The following is a 22,232-nucleotide window of genomic DNA, read 5'->3' as shown; positions in this document are numbered from 1 at the left end:
GTATCATCTACTGCAAGACAGTTTGTCTGTTGAATAGCAGTGAGGGGGTTGTGTTGTCAATCATAGCAGATTTACTTCTGATATCCCTAAACTTCAAACAACTCAAATGTTTGGAAATGAATAAGCAAACTTTAGTACATTCATATGATAAAATACCAGTAACAATGATAAAATACTCAGTAACAAGGGCAAATTATTGATAGAGGGGAATATATCCGGAAGGAATGGAGAGGAGTGGATATGGTTAAAACAGATTGTACAGCATTCTATAAGAACTAATAAAATGAGGGTAGTGTCTCTAAATTACTAAGGAAAGGAAGACAGGGACAAGGCATAGGTGCTATTTTGTTCCAGTTACATGGAGAAAAACTAGTGAATGATAACAAAAGTCATAGAGTCACCACTGGGGGAGGAACTTCAATCAGCCAAAATGGTTGTGTGTGTGTGTGTGTGTGTGTGTGTGTGTGTGTGTGTTCTTGTGCCTGGGTAGAGACCAGAGGTCGATGTAAAGTGTCTTTCTCTATCACTATCTACCTTAGATTGTTTGTTTGTTTGTGAGATAGCGTCTCTTGTTTAACCTACTCAACAAGATTAGCTGGGCTGGGACCTCCAGGGATCCCCTCCAGGGATCCTCATGTCTCCGTTTCCCCATGCTAGGATTTTGGACACATGCTATACCCCATCAACTTTATGTGGGTGTTGGGCATCTGAACTTAACACCTTATGTCTGCACAGCCAGCACTTTACCAACCTGTCTTCCCAGCCCTGGTAAGGGGTGGGGGTGGGACTGGAAGGAACTGTTCTTGTGCTGGGCACAGCGGCATTGCTGTGAGGTGAGAGTAATGAGACTTGTGTCCATGTTGGTGTGTTGTTCCCATTTGTGCTTTATGTGGCCTCAGAGAAGCAGACTTTTCCATGACTATGGCCTATATTCTGTGAAATATTAAAATGTGTAAACTCCTGGTCCTAAATCAAAGCTCTAGAAACAATCTTAAGGACCTGATTGGCTGAACCATTTCATTTTATAGGTAGCTGTCTGGAAAGGTTGCTGCCAGTGTGACAACTTGGAAATGAAAAAGGTATTTCTCTCTTTCCCCAAGGCAAAAGAATTCTACTATTCAGTATTGTTGTTGATAAGGTTTTGAAGACCTTATATGCCTATATATGCCTAACGCAAAATTGTATCTAGTTAATTACACTGGAACTTGGTAACATAGGTACATCTTCCCTTTCTCAGGGCTGCCTGGGGTTTTTGTTGTTGTTTGTTTGTTGTTTGTTTGTTTTTTACCACACCATGTGGGGCCTCTCCAATGCTTCATTTTTTTTTAAATAAGACTTGACTCTTGTAGACTTCAGTGTTTACATGGTCTTGGAATGACTTCACGTTTTCTTCTCATAATCTGGAACAACGTGTGGCTCCTCTGTGGATCCTATTTGCTCTAGACTTGCAGGCTCTAGACATCCACATAGAGCCTCCCCGAGGGGCAGATGTAAAGCAGATGTTGTGCTGAGCTTCTGCCATTGAGTTACTCTCCCGTCCTGACCATCCTGATTTTCTCCCTCTGTATAGAATTAGGTCAGTCTCCTTGCAGTATCCCTTTGGTAGGCTCAGCCTCGAAGACTGTCACCATGCTACATTTGGTATGAAGCTTCAGAAAACTCATGAGCAAGTGTAAGGGGTGACTCATCCTCACACCAACTGACAGCTTCCTTCTCGACCCCGGATTCCCAGATTTTTCTCAGATTTTTCCCTATTTGGGTGGGGACTTTTTAGATAGAAGAGACACATTGAGAAGAAGCCTTAAACAGACCTGAGATGTGCCAAACACGAGGCTCTCTTTGTACGTGTATGTCTGCACACAGGCTTCTAGGGATCAGAGCTATGTGACTCTAGACTGGGGCTGCCTATAACTGCAACATCAAATCTTGGCATCATTTAAGGGGGTGGGAATTTACTCTCTTCTTGACTCCCTTGGCCCACTACCTGGTGTTTCCTCCCCTGGATCACTGCTTTGTCTCTGTGGTGGGATCCATGTCCTTCTTGTCCTTCTCTGGATATAAACCCCTGTTTGGGCTTGTGGGGGGAGGGTGGTAGGTACAACCTTCGAGGATCATCTGCAGCCAAATTCAAGGGGCTATGCTGCTCACTGGGTATCTGTCATGAGTGAGGAAATGTCGGAACAAGGGCCTTTACTACTGTGTTCCCAAAAAGCTCTAGCTGAGAGAGGCAACCTTTAAGAACCTTCCACCATCTTATTTTTCCTGAAGAGAGAGAAGTTGAGGAACAGAGAAGAGAGAGAAATGGTGGAAGAAACAAGCAATTCCCTTTTGTTGTCTAAGATGCATGTCCTTGATGCTTCTGACTCTTCCAAGCACAAACGCAATCCCCAAAGAAGTGAGTGTGATTTAGAAGTTGCTTGCAAACAGGGCCCCAGAGGTGCCTGTCATTAAATACAGCCATGGGATTGTGTGGGATTAAAGACAGATGCTATACAGTCGTGAATGTGGAACACTGATTTATGTACATATTTGACCATCTAACAAACTGATAGAATTTTGCACTAGTCAGGATGCTCCCTGATGTTGGGTCCTGAGCAGTTTGTGGAGAAGATTTCTAATGGAGCTAGATAAGAATAGAAAGAAAATAATGATTATATATATATATATATATATAATATATATAAATATATATAATATTATATATAATATATATTATATATATTATATATAATATATATTATATATATAATATATATATAAAATATATATAAAAAATATTATATATATATATTATATATATAATATATATATAAAAAACCCATCTCATAATGATTATATATATATATTATATATATAATCATTATGAGATTATATATATATATATATATATATATATATATATTATATATAATCATTATGAGATGGGTTTTTTGTGTGTGTGTAGCCCAGGCTGTACTCGAACAGGATGTGCTCCAGCCTTAGCCTCCTGAGTTATGCATGGTCATGAGACACCACTCATGGCTGTCTTGCTGTTTTTGCCCCACAGCGGTAGAGTTAAGTAGTTATAGTGGAGAATGTATGTTCCACAGCATGGAAAATGATGTCAACACTGCTCTGCAAGATGCGCACAGTGTCTGCCATGCACTTGATGCTCAGTGTGCACAAGTTCTGTGAACAGGTTAAGTCCAGGTGGACAGAAGGTGGGAGATGGGGCACTCAGATGGGTTTGATGGGGGGCAGAAAGAAGGGGAGGAGAGGAGATCACTTATTTGATTTTTAATATTTCAGATTTGCATGTTTGCACATTTGCCTGCTGATAATTATCCGATCTGTGACCCCCGAATCAAGTCCTGATTTTGCACTCTTGAAAACATTCCTGGGCCTGCAGAAAGCTGTGAAACACGGGCCTGGCCCTAGACACTGCTTCTCTAAGGCTGTGCCAGGCAGCTCTGTCTCTCCTCTGTTCAGTTCTCATATGACACACGAACAAACACACAGACAGACTAGAGGTCTTATGGCCCACTGTTGCACATTTTTGTGCTTTATGTTGCTGGGTTTGCTGTTTAAAATGGCCCCAGGAAATAGTGTTGGAAGGACTGCTTGATCTCTCTTAAAGCATGGCAGCTAGGATGTGCCTTCCTGGAAACAAACAAACAAACAAACAAACAAACAAACCTGTGTGTCAGAGAAGCTATGTGCAGCATGTACTTAGTGCTATTGCCCTGAGTTCAAGGTTAGCTATACATTAAACTATTGTATTTAAACAATAATATATCACCCAGGTCACATACTAGTATCAGTTGAAGAATTGTGACCAATGACTCACAATAAACTAATTTCCCCTAGGGGTGGTAGTTCTATATTTACTAATTCAGTCTCCATGGCAACTTTATAGACTGTAACTACCAGGAACACAGAGTCATGGGTGTGTATCAAGTGATGGAAGGGGGGCAACATGAGATGAGGTGAGAATACGAAATCCTAACAGCAAGGGCAAAGAGCGGGGATGTTTTGGTTCAAGTCAGACTCAACACCAGCCAGACTGTGGGGACCAAAGTTAGGGTGTCTGTGCCGTCAATCAGAGGCCACAGCCAACGGTTAGGGACCTATGTGGAGAAAGACCTGAGATCCCAGACATTCTGTGCGAGATGAAAAATTGTGGTCCTGCAGGAATATAGGGTAGAATTGCTTGGGAGGAAACCTTTCCCATGGTCCTCAGGGTGTAGTAAGCACCTAAGACTTGAGGTGGAAGGGCAGTTCCCTTCCTCTGCTATGTGGGAGACATCTACCTCTCCTTAGCACAAAGCTTCCTGAGTCCAAGTTCTTGGGAAAGTGTGAGCTTAAATCACTCTCAGAGCAGAGAAGACAGGGCTAGCCACCCAGCTTGGCCCATGAACTATCTGACCAGACAAGGTCAGGGGCTGGGGTACCAATGCAGAGCCATGTGAAGGTCAGAATGCCAGCACAAGGCTAGGGGACCTATGGGTGGCCTTTGCCCTTTCCTTGTGTTTCTGGAAGGGCTCTGGGAGGGGGACCTTTAATCTGTAATCAGGCCACCCCCCTCCCAGGAAGTGTCGCTGTGAGTTAAAAGTAGATGGACTCTTCGGATCTAAAAATCACCAGGGAGTGTTCTGCCCCCCCCCCACACACACACACACACTACCACCCCAATCCTGGCACACCTCTGTAAGTCAATGTTATGTTTTCACACAAATAACCTTTTACTGGTGTTTTTTTTTAAAACAACAACTATGAAGTCATAGATTTTTAAACTGGAAAGTAGCTCAAAGTGTCCAGTTCCTTAACAAGAAACAAGCCAAATATTATTATCACCCCACGTTAGAGATTAGGAGACACCAGGACCCTACAGCAAAGGCAGGCTTGGGTGCAAGTCCTCCTCTGAGGCTCTTCTCACGGCTTTCCCCCTGCTCTCTGTCTTCTCCCTCCTTTTTGGGACCAGATTCTCCATGCTGTTTTCCTTCGAGTTTGTCTCAGGATGTATGTGGTAGCTGCAGGCTGCTCCCTCCATCTGTGCTGCTTAACAGACTCCCTACCCCTGCATCCAGGTCCTGGCTCTCCATCTGCCTGTTCTGACTGTTCTCTGTGAGCCCCAGGAGTGAACTGGCATGGTGGAGTCAGACATGGTGGGCTGCTGCCTGGAACAAGGTTTTGTCACTCATCCCAAACAAGCCTCACTCTGTGTGTGCTGGACTGCGGAGGCCAGCTGCTGGGGGAGGCAGGGGAAAGGAAAAACTGCCTTTAAAAAGCCCGGGTGAAGGTGGCCAAGACAAATATGACTAGCCAAGGGGGCAGGAGAGCTGGAAGATTCCAGATGCTGAGGCTGACTAAGAGGCTGGGCATCGGGAGGAGGGACTGGGAACACAGCATGAGGGGTGGGGGGCAAGGTCCTCTTTCCCATCCCCCTCTCAGCTTAAGCCAGAACTGTTTTTCTGGAGTCAGACCATTCCTGGGGAGGGAAGTGAGGAGGAGTGGACAGTCAGGAAGGGCAAGTGAACAATGTTGACTTTGTCCCAGCTGAAGATCAGCTCAGGGACCCTGTCCCCCACCCTTCCAGCCCCTCCTAGCTCACTCTTTGCCACCGTGGCTTTCATTGACACACGTGAGCAAGGGTATTGAAGTTCCTGCCTTTATTGCTGTTTTGGGAACCATACCTGGGCCTCGTGGAAATGTACTCTCAGAAAGGACAGCCCTTGGTCTTCCAGCATGGAGACATTTACCCAGGGAGGGACTGGTGAGTCAAGGGTGCTTGCCCTGGGAGAGAGCCTGATTGGACCACAAGTGGAGACAGTAAGGACATTTTGCTGCTCCCTCAATCCTCACCAGCTTAGGAACAGAGTTGAGGAATGGTAACCTGCTGAAGATATTGGCTTTAGTGGGAAAAGTCCTGGGCTACACCAAGTCCTCAGACCTGGCTAGGCATCCACGGGCTGGCTCCTGCAGCAGAGGCATTGGCCCTTTAAATGGTGGCTCCTTTCCAGGATTAGACTAGATGTTTGCTGTTCTAACATCTTTGGGCAGGCACAGATCAAGGCTGAGAGAAGAAACCTCCATAGGTAGCGCTACCATATTTCTGAGGGATCCTGTCCAAGCCCCTTTTCTACATTTTTGGAAGGGAGATATAGTGTTCTGTATGGCCTCTCACGAAACTGGTATGACACATCCCAGAACCCAGTGACAGAGTTTGACTCATGACAAAGAAGAGCTTGTTAGTCATGGCAGTGGCTGGGGGCAGATGATGGGTTTTAGAAAACAGCACGTACCTGGCAGGGGATGTATAGTGACCACTTAAGTGCACGGTCACAAATCAAATGGATAGCTGTGATGTACTGCCCTTCAGGAACCATCCCTTCCTGAATCCTTAAATTCTAGAGATTATGTGATGTGTACCATGACAAGTGCCTTAGTCTCAGCAAACCTAAATTTCCCCCATTTATAAAATAAATGATGCTCTTTACCCCTGAGACTATTGACACATAGGGTATACAAGCAAAGTTTCTCAGAAAATACAGTCTGGTCATTAAAGCATGGAGGAGACTTCATTATCCCTCAAGGCTTACGGGTTTCCAGTGGCAAACTAGCTCTTTTGTTTGATGGGTCAACAGCCAGACCATGAATACACACCATTCTCTACCTCTGTCCCCTAAACTTTCAGTTAAATTGAGGAGCCTCTTCTCTTTTATTGAAACTGAGGATGTTAAAGTGACCTGACTTCAACACCATTGGTTGCCCTGTTTGATTCCGGTTGTATTCCTTACTTGTTGCTGTGCCACAATTCCTGACAAAAGCAAAGTAAGGAGCTAAAGGATTATTTTGGCCCACAGTTCCAGGGTACATGGGGAAGGCATGCTGGAGCCTGAGGGAGCTTGAAGCAACTGGTCACAGTTGTGTCTGCAGTCAGGAAGCAGTCCCCAACCCATGAGATAATGACACCCATGGTTAAGGTAGCTTAATTTAGACAATCTTGAGGAATTCCCAGAAGCTAACCTGATTGAATAATCCCTTACAGGCATGCCCAGGGACTTATCTCCTAGGTAATTCTAGATCTCATCAAGGTGTCAATCACTGTTAACCACCACACCAGAACAGAGACTTTATTCTCCCCTGGGGCTTCCCAGGGTCTCTATTATTTTTCTCATCTATACAATAGGCAGAGGGGCTCATAACATCTAAAGCTATTTGGGAGGGGCATCAGTTCAGGATGTGGCCTGGAACCAGTTGTTGCTTAAAAGATCGGCCATTGAGATGGCCGCCACACAGGGAAATGGGGAGCTTAGGGACCAAAGGACAAAGAAGAGTTTGAACAAACAGAAATGTGCCTGCCTCCTGGCAGGGCTGCACCCCTTGTGACTTCTGTGCTCCCCTGAGGACCATCCCCTGCATGGAACATGCAGCTAGAGGTTGAGGAGTAAAGCAAGCCCTTAGTGCAGGGGCCTGTGCAAGACCAAGAGACGAAGATGCTATCTTTGGGACCATTGGAACTCAGTGGGGACCCAGGTAGGTGGTCACTTGCTCCTTGCTGGGCAGTCCCGGAGTACCTTTGGTGCCACTGTCTTGGACTCATCTACTCTGGCACACGTCTCGCTCCTGGCTGACCATTGCTTCTGAACTTTGTTTAAGCGGCCGAGAGTGCGAGCGTTGGCGCCATTCATCGTGGGATGCGGCTGTGGCCATGTGAGCACACACAACAGAGTGAGCATTGAAGGCCAGATCCATGGAGTCTGTAAACAGCCAGTGGAAGGGACACCTCGTCCCACATTTACAGAACTCTATTTAAAGACCCACACACCGGAATAAGCATGGCCATGTTTATTTCTGATTGTCCCCAAGGCCCCAGGGATTGTCTTCAAGTGACTCCACTTCTCTCTTGACCCAGAATAACCCTCCTATCCCAAGTCACTTTTGTCTGTCTGAATTTTTTTTCATTAAAACAAATAAACAACCTCGTTCATTAATCCCCACCCCTCCTCCTTTCTGAGGCATAGTTTGGCCAAGTTCCTTTCAGAGGACTGAGTTGGGTTCATTTGGGAAGTCTAAAACTAAATTGTTCTGATGTCACACAGCCACAAAAATGCCAAGATTTTTCAAGTGGAAGAAAGCAGGTGAAGTAGGGGTCACCCACCCCACGGTCATTGCTCTCACAGCTAGGGAAGGACCTCTGAAGGTGCAAACAAGAACATGGTGACCCTGGGCGCAGTCACCTGCTATCCAGACATTTGTAGGGAGGACACTGAGGATGTCAGAGTTAGTGGTGAGTGATCTCGGCTGTGTGCTCGTGTGTCTGCGTGAGTACATGAGCTCATGCTGGTGTGGGAGTGCACATGTGAATGTATGTGGGGGGTGTGAGTGTGCATTGTGTGTGTATGTGGGTGTGTGTGTGTGAGTGTGCATTGTGTGAATGTGTGGTGTGAGTTCCTATGTGTGTGAGTATATATGTGTGTGTGAGTATGTGTATGGTGTGTGAGTGTATATGTGTGTGTGAGTATGTGTATGGTATGTGAGTGTGTGTGTGTGTGTTCATCAATCTTGGATTGGGAGGCACTATAGGAGAAACATGTTGTGAAGAATGGACTTCTTACCTGTCTGTACCTCTGTTTCTTCACCTACAAAAGATGTGAGCCAAAGATCCAAACCACGGGGTCATGAGGATTAAATGGGTGAAACTTCACTTACTGGTCTGAACCTGGCCTAGCCCTGGCAGGTCATTCAGTTAATTCTTCCCACTTTAGAGATGAGGAACTGAGGCTTTCTGGGGTCATATGACTTGTCCAAGGTTAAAGAGCAAGTCCATAGTTGGTTAAAAAAAAATGGGACTTGGGTCCAGGACACCCTCTCCAGAACTGTTAGGCTGCTTTACTCTGTACTACAGATTCAGAAAGACCGTTCCAGATATTCTGAGGAACACCTTGCGTTCCTTTCCTCACCCATAAACTGAGGGGACACACAAATAACGGTAATGGTGACCACAATTCTGGAGACCTGTTTACATGAATGGATTCTTTTGTTTTGTTTTGGATTGGTTTATTTTTTAGACTTTGTTTGGTTGTTTTCTCTGTATAACAGCCCTGGCTGTCCTGAAACTCACTTTGTAGGCCAAGCTGGTCTTGAACTCACCAAGACATGCCTGTCTCTGCTTCCTGAATGCTGGGATTAAATGCATGCCCCACCAGCCTGGCTTGAATGGGTTCTTATAGCAGCTGATGATCAATCATTACCTCATACTGTTCTTACTACACACTTGTATAGCTTTCCGCAGGTGTCAGGGCTATCACAAGAACTTTGGTGTGTCACCTGATTTAATTCCTTTAGTTTTCCTACAGGAAGCAACTACTCCTTTATTGTCCTCGTTTGACAGATGTAGAAACTGAGGCACATAGTTAATGGAGTTCATTTTCCCGAAGTCACATAGTTAATTTGTTCTGGGATTTGGACACTTATCTGACTAAAGAATTCATGCTTGTAATCACTGTGTCAGGCCTTTTTTTTTTTTTTTTTTTTTTTTTTTTTTTTTTTTTTTTTTGGTTTTTTGAGACAGGGTTTCTCTGTGTAGCCTTGGCTGTCCTGGAACTCACTCGGTAGACCAGGCTGGCCTCGAACTCAGAAATCCGCCTGCCTCTGCCTCCCAAGTGCTGGGATTAAAGGCGTGCAACCGCCTGGCAGGCCAGTTGTTCTTGAGACATGGTTTCTCCCAGGCTGATCACAAGTTTATAATTCTCCTGCAATAGCTTCCTGGATGCTGGGATTAACAGGCAAATGCCATGGCCATATCTGGCTAGTGTCAGACTTTTGTTGCATCAGCTTTCACTTCAGTGCCTGGCCCAGTCACCTCATCCTTGACTGCCTTTTGCTTTCTTCTAGCTTCCATTTCTCTCTCACCTGACCCAGGCTTTCCTCACTGATGATATCCATCATTTAGCATATTTCTCTGGATGCACATATGGTTCAGAGCTCATTTTGTGCCCTGTTATATCCTAGGCACCTAGAATAACGTCTGCACACAGCAATCCCTCAAATACCGAGTAGGTCAGAGGTTTGTCATAAGAGGCAAAAGGTTCTCAGGCTCAGAGAGAGTTTGTTCTAGTCTTCACTTGGTTAAGCAATGGGCCAGAACCCAAGCCTAGCTTTGACTTCATGTCCCTAGTCATCAGTTTTTGTCTTCAGAAGTGATCTGTGTAGCTATTGTGCTTTTGGGATGTGTGTGTGTGTGTGTGTGTGTGTGTGTGTGTGTGTGTGTGTCTGTGTCTGTGTCTGTGTCTGTGTCTGTGTGTGTCTGTGTGTGTAGAGTCATCCTTCCACACCCTCAGGTTCTTCATCTTCAATGCAACCTACTGTAAATTGAAAATACATTTAGAATGTCTCATCTCTATTGAATATATCACTTTTCTTGTCACTTTTCCATAAAGTATACATTATATCAGTAATAAATACAGTATTTCCATTGTATGTTATTGTAAGTAGCTAAAGATATGGTTGATGAATACAAAAGATATATGTAGGTTCTACATAAATACTCTACCACTATATAGAAGGAAGATGGACATCTACAGAGTTTGGCAACCTGGGTAGGAAGCTGTGCTTAGTCCCTTAGATACGAAGCAATGGCCACATACAGAAACAATATCCTACCATACACACATCCCTAACAAGGGAAACAGTGTAAGGTGGAATCCTTGAGGTTGTTATGGACCTAAAAGAAAATGCCACATATGTAAATCAGCATGAAAGCTATGCTGAACCAGTGCAAACGAAAGTGAGTTCAACAAAGTTATCAACATTCCATTTTTCTTCTCCACAATTATTGGTGTATGGTTGCCTCTGCTATGTTGGGTGCCCCAAACAAGAACTCTGCTGTCTGTCTGGTGGTCAGGACATGTGCAAGAAATGCATCCGAGTCTGTTGAAGGGCTACAGTGCCTGAGGCTAAGCAAGAGTGGGAAGCTGTAGTCTCTTGTCCCCAACAACTCAGAGCTCTGTGCCTGTCTACTGTGACAGGTAATACGTTATAACTCAAAGACATTGCCCAGGCTGGGTCCCAGACAAATGCCCTGAGAGCTGACAAGGCTGCCCGTGCCATAGATGGATCTGACACGGCCTCCTGACTTTCTGACCTATCCTTGACTCCTTCCAAACTGCCTGGGATTCACAGGCTCCCCCGCATGCTCACACCACAGGGCTTCCCCCTCCGTTCTTGTGTTGCTGCATTAAGAGAGACGAGGGTAGGAACAATGCTCATTGGCAGTGCAATGTAAAAATTAATTAGCTACTTAAGAAGGAGAATGAATGAAACCTTGTATCAAATCCACCCCTGCCCATAAACAACCTTAGCTCATCTCCAGGCAGCTGACCTGCAGAGCCAGCAGTGCTCCCTTGATGGCCTTGTTGCCTCCCCTTTCCTACTGGAGTCACTGAGGCCTGGCTCCATCCTGAAGGCTCAGCGTTCCATCCCAGCCCTACCCTAGGGGAACAATCAGTCAGAGGAGCAGAATTCCCCTTGGGATTGGTTCCTGCTCTGAGACTCTGAAGCCAGAAGACTCTGGGGACTTGCGTGGTGGAACTTTAGCTCTGCCTCTGTCTTTGTGGCTGGAAGGTTTCTGGCAGTCAAAGGGAAAGGTTTTGTATTTTGTCTCCTGCTTTTCTTTAATAGCAAAGGGATGGAAAATGCAGAAACTCCTGTGCTCAGCAAAACCTCCCTCCATAGGAAATAGCTGGAAACCGCTTGGGGACGAGCAGAGGCCAGCAGAGGTGATTCCTGGAGCCGATGGCCTGGTTACATAATGCTGTGGCCTGGTCCAGGAGACTGAGTTGCCACCCAAGGGTTCAGCAAGCTCCCTTCCCTGTGCTGAGCTGGATGGACCTGGGAAACACAGGCTTGTTCTTTTTTTTTTTTTTTTTTAAGATTTTATTTTATATATATATATATATATGATATATATATATGATATATATATGATATATATATATATCATATATATATATATGATGAGTACACTGTCGCTGTCTTCAAACACCAGAAGAAGGCATCGGATCCCACTACAGATGGTTGTGAACCACCATGTAGTTGCTGGGAATTGAACTCACGACCTCTGGAAGAGCAGTCAGTGCTTTTAACCACTGAGCCATCTCTCCAGCCCCCGCCCCCCAGGCTTGTTCTTATTTGTCAATTTACTATCAACTATTCTCTGTGTACCCCCACCCCCACCGAAAGATCTCTCTCCCTCCCTCCCCTCCCTCCTCTTCTTCCTCCTCCCCTCCCTCCTCTTCTTCCTCCTCCTCTTCTTCCTCATCCTCTTTCTCTTCCTCCTCCTCCTCCTCCTCCTCCTCCTCCTCCTCCTCCTCCTCCTCCTCCTCCTCCTTCTTCTTCTTCTTCTCTCTCTCTCTCCCTCTCTCTCTCCTCTCTCTCTCCTATTCCCGTGATGGATGGGGCAGGAGCTGAGCCTGTCCAGCTTTACTTCACCTTGGAGGAACGCTGTGGCTTAAAGGACAGGGTTTTGCTCGGAGCGAATGTTCTGATTCCAGGGTTCCCTCCTGCTCTAGAGACTGCACAACACAATGTGCAGGAGGTTTCCCGGCCGTCATCAGCTCCCTCTTAGCTGGGACGAATCCTGTCCTTTCCCCACCTAACAACAACACAGAGACTCGTGGTATGGAGCAAGCAAGCATGTCTCATTTGGGTTTCCTTCTGCTTTTCGTCCGCACACCCATCCATCACTCATCCCTCTGTCCATTCATTCTCTCACTTGTTCATTTGTTCCATGAATGTTCACTGGGCAGCCATGGGGTTTTGGTGATAGACAGCATCCTATCCCTGCCCTTAATCTCAGAGCCTGGTGGAGGAAGGGAGGGAGGGAGGGAAGGAGGGAGGGGTAGCACAGCAGCTCTGAGCAGTCTTGGTAATGGATGCCAGGGAGTGTGAAGACATGAAAGTCCGACAGCATCTGGCCACTGTTCTGCCTCAGCTGATGCTTGCTCCCCTATTCTTCAGAGTGCAGCTGTATCTACGAAGTCTCTCCACACTGAGGAGGTGACTCCAGTCCCAAGTCTAGGTATGTAGACAAGGTCATTAAACAGGAAGTCTGACCCACACTCCAGACCCCTAAATGTTCTCACGCTGGTGGTTCACACCTTGAGCATATGACACAGAGTTACCCAGGCTCTAAACTGAGACCAGGTGAGCAGTGCTCCAGTTTCACTGCAGAATTCTAGTGTCAGCCTCATCATATGTTTCAGCTGTCTCTTGGGAAGCAAGGAAACTGAGGCCTAGACTGCTTGAGTCATCTTCCCAGTGTTCTCTAGCCAGAGAGGCCAACCTGGGACAGTGCCCAGCTCTCCTGACTCTGCTCCTGGCCAACTCCGGTCCAGGCACATGGCTGTAATTGCTGACATCCTCACTTCCTAGAACTTTCCCTGGGAGGTCTTACACAGACTGTCTGGCCACAGCCAGTGCTCCTGTGCGAGCAGAGCAGAGTGAGCTCATTCTGAGTGGCATGGCAGGAAAGCCAGCAGCTTGGCCTTGTGCTCCTATCTGAAGTCACAGATGAAAATAGCTCGCCTGCGGTCCATTGATATCCAATACTCTATCATCAGACTTGGGAAGGCCAATTGAGTCTCTGGGTTTCTCCCAAAAGCTGGGAATTACATGGAGGCCAGAGACCAGTGGCCACTACAGACAGGACCTTGGCTCCTGGTCCACAGCTCTAGCTCTGTCACAGCCACAAAACTACCTCCTGCCTCACTGGTCTCCAGGCAGCACCAAGTGATTCTTTGGAACTGGGTAGGAACATCCTCCTGGAGGATGCATAGGAAAGAGATGAGGATGGAAGGATCCTGGCATTGTACAGAAACTTCCTGTGGACAAATGATCAGAGATCAGAGCACTAGGCTGATATTAGTTAGGAACAACTGTGGCTACTTCAAGGGAGACCTGAGGGACATTGGTCACTGTTCAGACTAGAAAAATGAGCACCCAGAGGAGTGCCATCTTCTGTCCTGCCACATAAGGAAGGCCAGAAGGTGAAGGTTCTCCTTCCTAGCTCCATATTGACCAAGCCAACAGCTGAAAGACAACAGCAGGTTTTTCAAGCCCAAGCCTCATCCTGGATTCAGCTCCTTCAAAGATCCTGGTCTCTGTGGGCCTCTATAGACCTAAAGTGTCAGTCAGGTCACAGCCTTTAACCTCACTGTCCTTCCTCTGCTTAGGTTATTAGGTTGCCCTCTGGGAGGTGACAATTGTGATGACAAAGAGAAAAAAAAATGTTAGGCTAGTATTGCTTTTCCAATTTGAGACTCCATGTTTGGAATCACCTGTCATGATTGTTAAAGAAAATTTTAGGTTCGACCCTGAGAAAGTCTGGGCTGGGTCCTAAGGTGATGCTTTCTGAAAAAGCTCCTGGATAGTGTTGATGTTGCAGGCTGGGTACCATACTCAGAGAACCACTGTGCAAGGCAGTGATTGGGAGGGACCAGTTTCCACTAACACAGGTCTCCCTGTGAAAACACACATGTCTAGCTAGAGGCTGAACAAGTAGGCCCCAGCCATGTAAATGTCCTGAGACTCCTACATTCTTCAAGAGGACAATCGTAGGATCAAGGAGTGACAGCTATAGTTCCTTCCCTGAATGACACAGTTAAGTATCTGAAAGTATTTCCCAGAGGATTATGTTGGAAACAACAATACTGAAATCCAGTCTAGTTTGTGCACCTCCACCCCACCCCTCCAACCAAGGGCTCATGAGAAAGAGTGTTTGAGAAAGAGGGAACAGGAGGCTCAAAGTCCATAGGATGAACTTGGCAGGATGGAAGAAAGTGTGTCGGGAGGAGGGTAGAAGCAGAGAATTAACTCATGCTACTTTCAGCCATGCAGCCACTTTTCCATGTGTCCCCAGTAATCTGGAAGCCCTGAGGCTTTATGAAGTAGGGCAGTTGGGTTCCCTGGGGGTGAGGTGGGTGGGTTGCAGACTTGTGTTGTAAAGTTGACTTTGGGTACTGGATGTAGAATGAAATAAAGGGGGAAGAGAGGAGAGACCTACGGGTGTGTGTGTGTGTGTGTGTGTGTGTGTGTTAAAATTAGAAAGAGGTGGAGCTATTGTGGTGTAACAGAATACCATATAGCAATACAAAAGAAGAACCCAGAACCATCCTTAGACAAATCCCACAACTTCGAATGAAAGAAACAAGACGCAAAAGGGAACATGCTGTATGTTTATACTTTTTCGAGACTTCAAAGGGGACCTGATCCACAGTAGCAGGGTCCAGAATAGCACTGACCTTGCAAGGGTCCTGAGTGGACAACTCAGAGTCCGTGGAAGCTATGACCTGCCAGAGATTTCTGTCTGCATGGCTGTTACACAGGTTTATGTTACTGCAAATGGGTCAAGCTTCACGCTGCAGGCCCAGAGATAGTACCTGGATCCCACCTGAGCTCAAAACAGAGCCCTGGTCAGTACTCTAGGAGAAGAGGGGAAATCTGAGTGTCTCCTGGGCCTGGGACACACACTGGTGATTGACAGAGAGGGAAGCCCTAAGGACACTGGGGAAGATGTTCCGAGGGTTTGGAAAGATGCTTACTGTCATTGTAATGAGATGTTCATACACCATAATAAGAAACCCCTTCACAGCGTCAGGTCAACAAGTTGAGGGCGCCCTGTGATGGTCAGGGGGGTAGAATAACTGGGGAAGATGAATGGTTTAGGGGTCACACAACTGACTGGATTTGAGAGGGGTTGTTTCAGCAGTGTCAAATGATGCAATGCAAGGTCATATCTTGGGACCCAGAATTCCATCTCCTGTTGTTTATGCAGCTCAGCAAGGGGGAAAGCAGGACACCTTCACAGCGGCACTATTGATGGGAACACAGAGCTGAAAGTGGACTTGTATTACAGAAAACTGTTCAATGCTTCAAAGCAACAAACATCCAATATATACAATTGTGGATTTTTTTAAACAGGTCACATGAAACAAGTAGGAACCAGAAACAGACATGTGGCCAAGTACCATGTATGTAAGTGAGCTCTCACACAGCAGTTCTGTACAGGTCTGTACGGGAGTATAGTCACGCATCCAAGGCAGGCATGAAATGCCTAAGTGGGTGTAGTGAACGTTGAGGTCAAGGGATAAAATTAAAACAGAATATGACCCGGTCACTCTACTCTGAGAGAGCTATCGTTTGTATACAGGTGTCTGTGTCAGTTCTGTTTCCAATACTGAAAAGTGACAGATGATCTGTATGCTCCTCAACAGGCAAACACATGAAATAATGACCCAGTAGCAGCATGCTGACATGTGACACCATGCCCCTTAACAACAGAGGGGAAGCATGACGTAAGCACTGTGTAAAGAACTGTGTAGCATAGCACAGCACCGCAGAGGGAGTCTGTTGTGTGAGAGGATTCTGCTACATAAGCACCTGTGGAATGCAAACGAATCCACAAAGACAAAAGGCCTCTTCGATGGACAGGAGAACAGTTTGGAGTGATGAAGAAGCTCATGCCCATCGCTATGGTATGGTAGATACACATACCTAAATTTATTAAATTGATGCTTTACTGGTTTTTTGTTTTTGGGTTTTAGTTTTTTTTTTTTTTTTTTTCAGACAAGGCTTCTCGTATCTCAGGCTGGCTTTGAACTCATGTTATCCATACTGGCCTTGAACTTCTGATCCTCTATCAAGTACAGGGATTACAGTTATGCACTATTACATCTGGTCCAAATTACACACTTGAAGTAGGCAGTTTGTAGTGTGTCAATTAAAGCCCTAAAAACAACTAAAATAAAAGAAGGAACTGCAGGAGTTGATGGCAACCACGTGCCTTGAACTCCAGGCTATAATTAACCTCTTCTAAATTACAGGAGATAACATCTGAAATTAATTACTAATACCAACCCCAGTAACAAAGAAAAGCAACTAAAACAAAAAGCAAGACTTATGTGGAGGGAAGAATTACTCAGGCTTCATAGCTAAGACACTGGGTCTCAGAGTCATACTCTGTGGCTTGGGATTTTTTCTAGTTTAAGGTTTTTTCTAAGTTCCTGAGTAAGAAAATTGGTGGAGAGAGAGGTGCATATCTCCACCTAACTAACCCTTGAGGTTACTCCTAGGAAAGTCTCCAAGGACTAACAGATCAGAGACAAGACTCCTCTAGGCTGTCATCCAATCTGAGAGATAGACACTGGGCAGATGATCATCGTGTTGAGAGAAGTCAGAGAAGGCTTCCTGTTGGAGGTGATGCTTGAATTCACACAGGTATTTGATCCAGAGTGATCCTGAATGTTATCTGTTGATTATTCTGGTTCCCCACTATATTAGAGAGAATAGGATGTATGTCAGAGGTGAGGTTGGGAGGTCCAGATAGCAAGAAATGAGCCATTCGAAGCAGGAGAGTATACTGGGAGTCCCAGGTGATTCAGTCTGTGACAGACAGTGGAGGTGTCCTTTAAAGATTGGCGGAACCCTCTTGAAAGACAGCAGGGTTTCGAATTGAGGGAGAGAGTGGGTACAAGAGCAATAGAAGCTCCCTCTGCTGTGCAGTTTGACCTGAGTCTCAAAGTTAGCCTTGTTGGGTGCCCCTCTCCTCAATTTATTACATGGGGTGTCCTCCCTGGGCACCCTGGCCTGCCTGATGCATAATCAGTACCAGGTTCCTGTCTTACTGCTGAGGTTGTAACTCAGTGGTAGACCATTTGTCTGGTATGCTACAGATTCTGGTTCAATCATCGATACAGAAAGAAAGGAAAGAAAAACAAGGAAGGAAGGAAGGAAGGAAGGAAGGGAGGGAGGGAGGAAAGGAGAGGAGTGGAAAGGAAAGGACAGAAAAGAAAATAAAAATAAAAAGCCTTAAAAGTCTCTCTCTTGCTTTGACAAGACAATTCCTTCCCTAGAATATTGCTAGACTCTCCCGTATACCTACTCACCAACCCACTGTCCCTACCAGGTCATACTCAAGAGGACAGACAGGATAGGGCTGGGTCAGGTGGACCTTAAGTCTCAACAAAACCAGAGCAAGGGCCATTCCTGCACCAGGTGAGTAGAGCCACTTTTGATGCTGCATTGTGATAAAGCTCTATTGTGGGATCTGGGACAAAATGTTTTCTAATTTCCAGAGTTGTGTGAGCAGTGCTTTGCGCCACTGCATGGGGTGGGCTCTGTGTGACAAGGAGACGTTGCATCTCCCATCCAGGCAGCTTGAAGTCCAAAGGCCCCATTCAGCCAGCTCTGTGTGGCCAACAGGCAGCCCTGGCTCCTGCACTGTCCTTGGGGGCTTACCTGGCTCTCTCTAGATGCTGAGCCTAGCATAAAATGTTTGTGCTGTGTGTGTAGGGGTCTCACACCCATTTCCTTAGGAGTCCCCGCTTGCTTTCAGGTAGAGTTTCTGAGCTATCTAGCCAGTGGAGGGAACCAGCTCAGGGCGTGGCTTGGACACAGAAGGCTAGTTGGTCTGGTCTGGGTTCAGCATTCTCAAAGGACCTAGAGCAGTGGTTCCCAACCTTCCTGATGCTGTGGCCCTTTAATACAGTTCCTCATGTTCTAGAGACCCCCAACCATAAAATTACATTCATTACTACTGCATACTGTAACTTTGCTACTGTTATGAATCATAATATAAATATCTGAGTTTTTGGATGGTCTTAGGCAAACCCTGTGAAAGGGTAGTTAGAACAGGGTTGAGGCTCCACAGGTTGAGAACCGCTGATCTAGAGACTTGTGATGCTGCTTTTAGAGAGGTTTCATGTCTAGCCACAACTTCAAATTCACAATCTTTCCTGGGCTCCATCACCTGCAGGCTTCTGAATTGGTATTTAGGTAATTCTTATGCTTATTTTATAAACTGTATGGTTGTGCTTCTGTAGTGTGTGTGTGTGTGTGTGTGTGTGTGTGTGAGAGAGAGAGAGAGAGAGAGAGAGAGAGAGAGAGAGAGAGAGAGAGAGGAGAGGGAGATGGATGAAGGGAGACACACACAAAGGGGGAAGGGAAAGAAGGGAGAGGGAGACAGAAGGAGGGAAGGAGAGGGGGGAGAGATGGACGGAGGGAGAGACACACATACAGAGAGAGAGAGAGAGAGAGAGAGAGAGAGAGAGAGAGAGAGAGAGGAGAGAGAGGTGTTTCTGAACCCCGGATGGCTCCTGGCCAAGGGCACCCCACCTGAAAATGAGCATGAGCTGAGGCTCACAGACAGGCTATCTGAGCTTCCACGAGCCTTGGCGCCACTCAAAGGGTTGAATCTCAGCCAGGCATTCTCACAGCAGTCCAAGGGGCTGGGAAGGGGCCTTTCCTAGAAATTTGCTGGCTTTCTGGACAGTCTGACCCCTGCAGGGAACATGGAGCTCAAATCTGGTTCTCACTGGTGCCAGGCTCCCAGGCCAAGCATGGGCTGCCTCTCTTTTGACTTGCTACTGTTCCCAATCCACACCAGCCCCTGCTGTTTAGTCAGATCCTTACATTGCCCACCAGGACCCTGTGTTCACACGGCCTGCCTAGGCTCACTTTGCTGAGCCTGGGCCCTAACCTGAGAGACTAGGAAGACCCAGATCCCCCACTGCCCTGGAGTCTCTGTGCCTGTAAGAGGGAAGGGTGGTTTGGTTTGGTTTGGTTTGGTTTGGTTTGGTTTGGTTTGGTTTGGTTTGGTTTGGTTGTTTGGTTTGGTTTGGTTTGGTTTGGTTTGGTGGTTTGGTTTGGTTTGGTTTGGTCTGGTCTGGTCTTTTCCTGTTATATGTGACATTACTCTGAATGAGCTCCAAGAACAGGTGCTGGCTTATTCAGAGCATGATTGACTTATCCTAATCTGTAACACTGAAGGAAAACGTCAAGGGTGTATTCTAGTTTGTTTTGTTTGTTTTTTCCTATTGCTGTGATATAATACACTTACAGAAAGCAACTTGGGCCAGAGCCTCATGGTGCAAGGATCTCATTGCTTGGGAAGCAGAGGAAGGTGATTCTCTGTGAGTTCCAGCCTTTCAGTGCTATACAGTGAGACTTTGTCTCAATTTTTAAAAAATGGACAATTTAGGGGATTAGGGGCTTACTTTAGCTCATGATTGCAGGCTTCTCTACATTATTGTAGAGAAGTCAAGTGTGGGAGGTGTTTGAAGAAGTTAATCACATTCACATCCACAGGCAAGAGCCAAGAGAAGTGCGCATGCTTAGTGCTCAGCTAGCTTTATCTGCTCTTAAACAAGTTAGGACCCAAACCCAGGGAATGGTGCTGCCCACAATGGGCAGGCCTTCCAGTCCTAGTGCAATCGAGGTATTCTCCCACAGACATGCACACAGTCCAATCTGATGTAGACAAGCCCTCATGAAGATTCTTCCCAAGTCATTCTAGGTATCAAGATGATACCTAAAACTAACCATCATGGGTTTATGTCAGGGTCAGCCCTGCTTATACACTAAAGGCCTAAAATCAGTCACAGGCCTAAAATCAGCAATAGGCCTGACATACATGCCTGCTAACACAAAGTCTTGGGTCTCTGTAGAAAAACACTGAAACAGATAGCTATAAGATATTATAAACAGGCAGCTTTGGTGGAAATTTACCAGCCTGGATAAGAACAAGTAGTCATAGGTCTTGTGGATAGTCATAGACCTTGTGAATAGGTAGTCTTGGTGGATAGTACCAACTTAGATAAGGACAAATGAATCATAGGCAGAGTCATAGTGACCTGTCCCCCGAACCTTCACCCAGCCGATACCCTGTTCTGGAAGATATCTGTACTTCCCCTGAACACCTATGCTCCTGCACCATCCCCTTCTCCACATCCTGCCTTTTTGTGTATATAACCCCTGTGTGAAAAAGTAAAAATTACGATTTGATCAGGCTATAGACAAATCGTGGTTCTTTGCGTTCACCTGTTTCCCCCATTCTCTCTTTCAGGTGACCTCCCCGGACCCCTGTTTACTACCCTGCTGGACAAGGCAGGTTAATTCATTCATTCATGAATGGATGGATGGATAAAATTCAGCTGATTAGAGAGAGGAATTTATAAAGATTTTCCACATGACTAACATATGAACAAATTTCATCTCAATGTTTTTGCCTGGTGTCAAAAATGAAACCAGGCCTAGAAGGGAGGACCCTGGCTGGGTCTATGTGAAGAAAAAGAAGACACTTGGGTTTGAAGCAGTGGGGGAAAGCTATATGGAAACGCATGGCTTGCATCTGGAGCTTGGGAGGACCCTTGTCTCTGTGGGCATGGAGATTTGAAAATGAAAATGAAATCTCATGGAGATGACAGTGGGGGTTTCTATGGAAGGGTCACTCCTCAGAGGAGCATCACTGCAGAGACAGACAGGATGAGGACAGAGCTAGGAAGCTCAAGAGGGACAGTTTAAATGACACATATAGCTTCCTCTCTCCTCAGAACCAAGGAAAGAAGACTCTTCTGCTTTTTCTTTTCTTTTTATTTTAATCAGCACATACTAGTTGTAACTCCCACTGGGGTACAGTGTGCTAGTTCCATACATGTAAACAGTGTGCAATGCTTATATCAGGGGGAGCAGTATTTTCATCTCTGTAAACACCTGCCAAGTGGTGGCAGCACACACCTTTAATTTCAGCACTTGGGAGGCTGAGATGGGTGGAACTCTGAGTTCAGGGCCAGCCTGGTCTACAGGGTGAATTACAGAACAGTCACAGCTACACAACAAAACCCTGTCTGGAAAAAAACAAAACCCAAACCAAAAACCAACCAACCAAACAAACAAACAAAATGCCTGTTAGTTCTTTGTGTTGGAGTATTTCAAATCTTTCTTGTATTTTTCTTCACAAAAAAATATACAATAAATTGCTGTGACCTAGAGACACCTTACTATTGTAACATGCTAGAACTTAGCCCTCTTCTCCAGCTGCTTTATGATACCTGTCACCTGGCAATCCTCCATCTCCACCCTCCCCAGCCTCCCATGATAATTTCTCTCTGCTTCTAGAAGATGAGCGTGTTTCTTTTATGATACAGGTTCTCCTATAGCCCAAACTGACAACAAATTGACTATATAGCTGAGGATGACTTGAACTTCTAATTCTCCTGCCTCCACCTCGTGAGTGTTTAGATTATATCGCTGTGTTACCATGGTGATGCTACAAATTGATCCAGGGCCTCGTGCATGGAATCAACTGAGTCACACTGACAGCCTGAAATTAGGTTTCTTAATGTCCAAATGAGATCTGAGGGAATTTGTCTTTTTGTTTCTGGCTTATTATGCCCAACATGGTGACAGAGATTTCA

At 45.9% G+C, this 22,232-nt stretch overlaps 1 long non-coding RNA gene across 1 annotated transcript in view; it reads left to right on the top strand.

The window, feature by feature from the left end:
* LOC143442726 (uncharacterized) overlaps positions 1-21,801 on the top strand; it is a 94,199-nt gene extending 72,398 nt beyond the window's left edge. Inside the window, exons 2-3 of the long non-coding RNA XR_013111142.1 lie at positions 16,254-16,514; positions 20,882-21,801. This is a non-coding gene — a long non-coding RNA (uncharacterized LOC143442726). The remainder of the gene's footprint in view (positions 1-16,253; positions 16,515-20,881) is intronic.
* The last annotated feature ends 431 nt before the right edge of the window (positions 21,802-22,232 follow it).

Source organism: Arvicanthis niloticus, chromosome 1 (assembly GCF_011762505.2).
Source record: "Arvicanthis niloticus isolate mArvNil1 chromosome 1, mArvNil1.pat.X, whole genome shotgun sequence".
Classification (NCBI taxonomy): Eukaryota; Metazoa; Chordata; class Mammalia; order Rodentia; family Muridae; genus Arvicanthis; species Arvicanthis niloticus.
The sequence above is the reverse complement of the archived record's forward strand: the minus strand, read 5'-3'. Positions and strand labels throughout refer to the sequence as shown.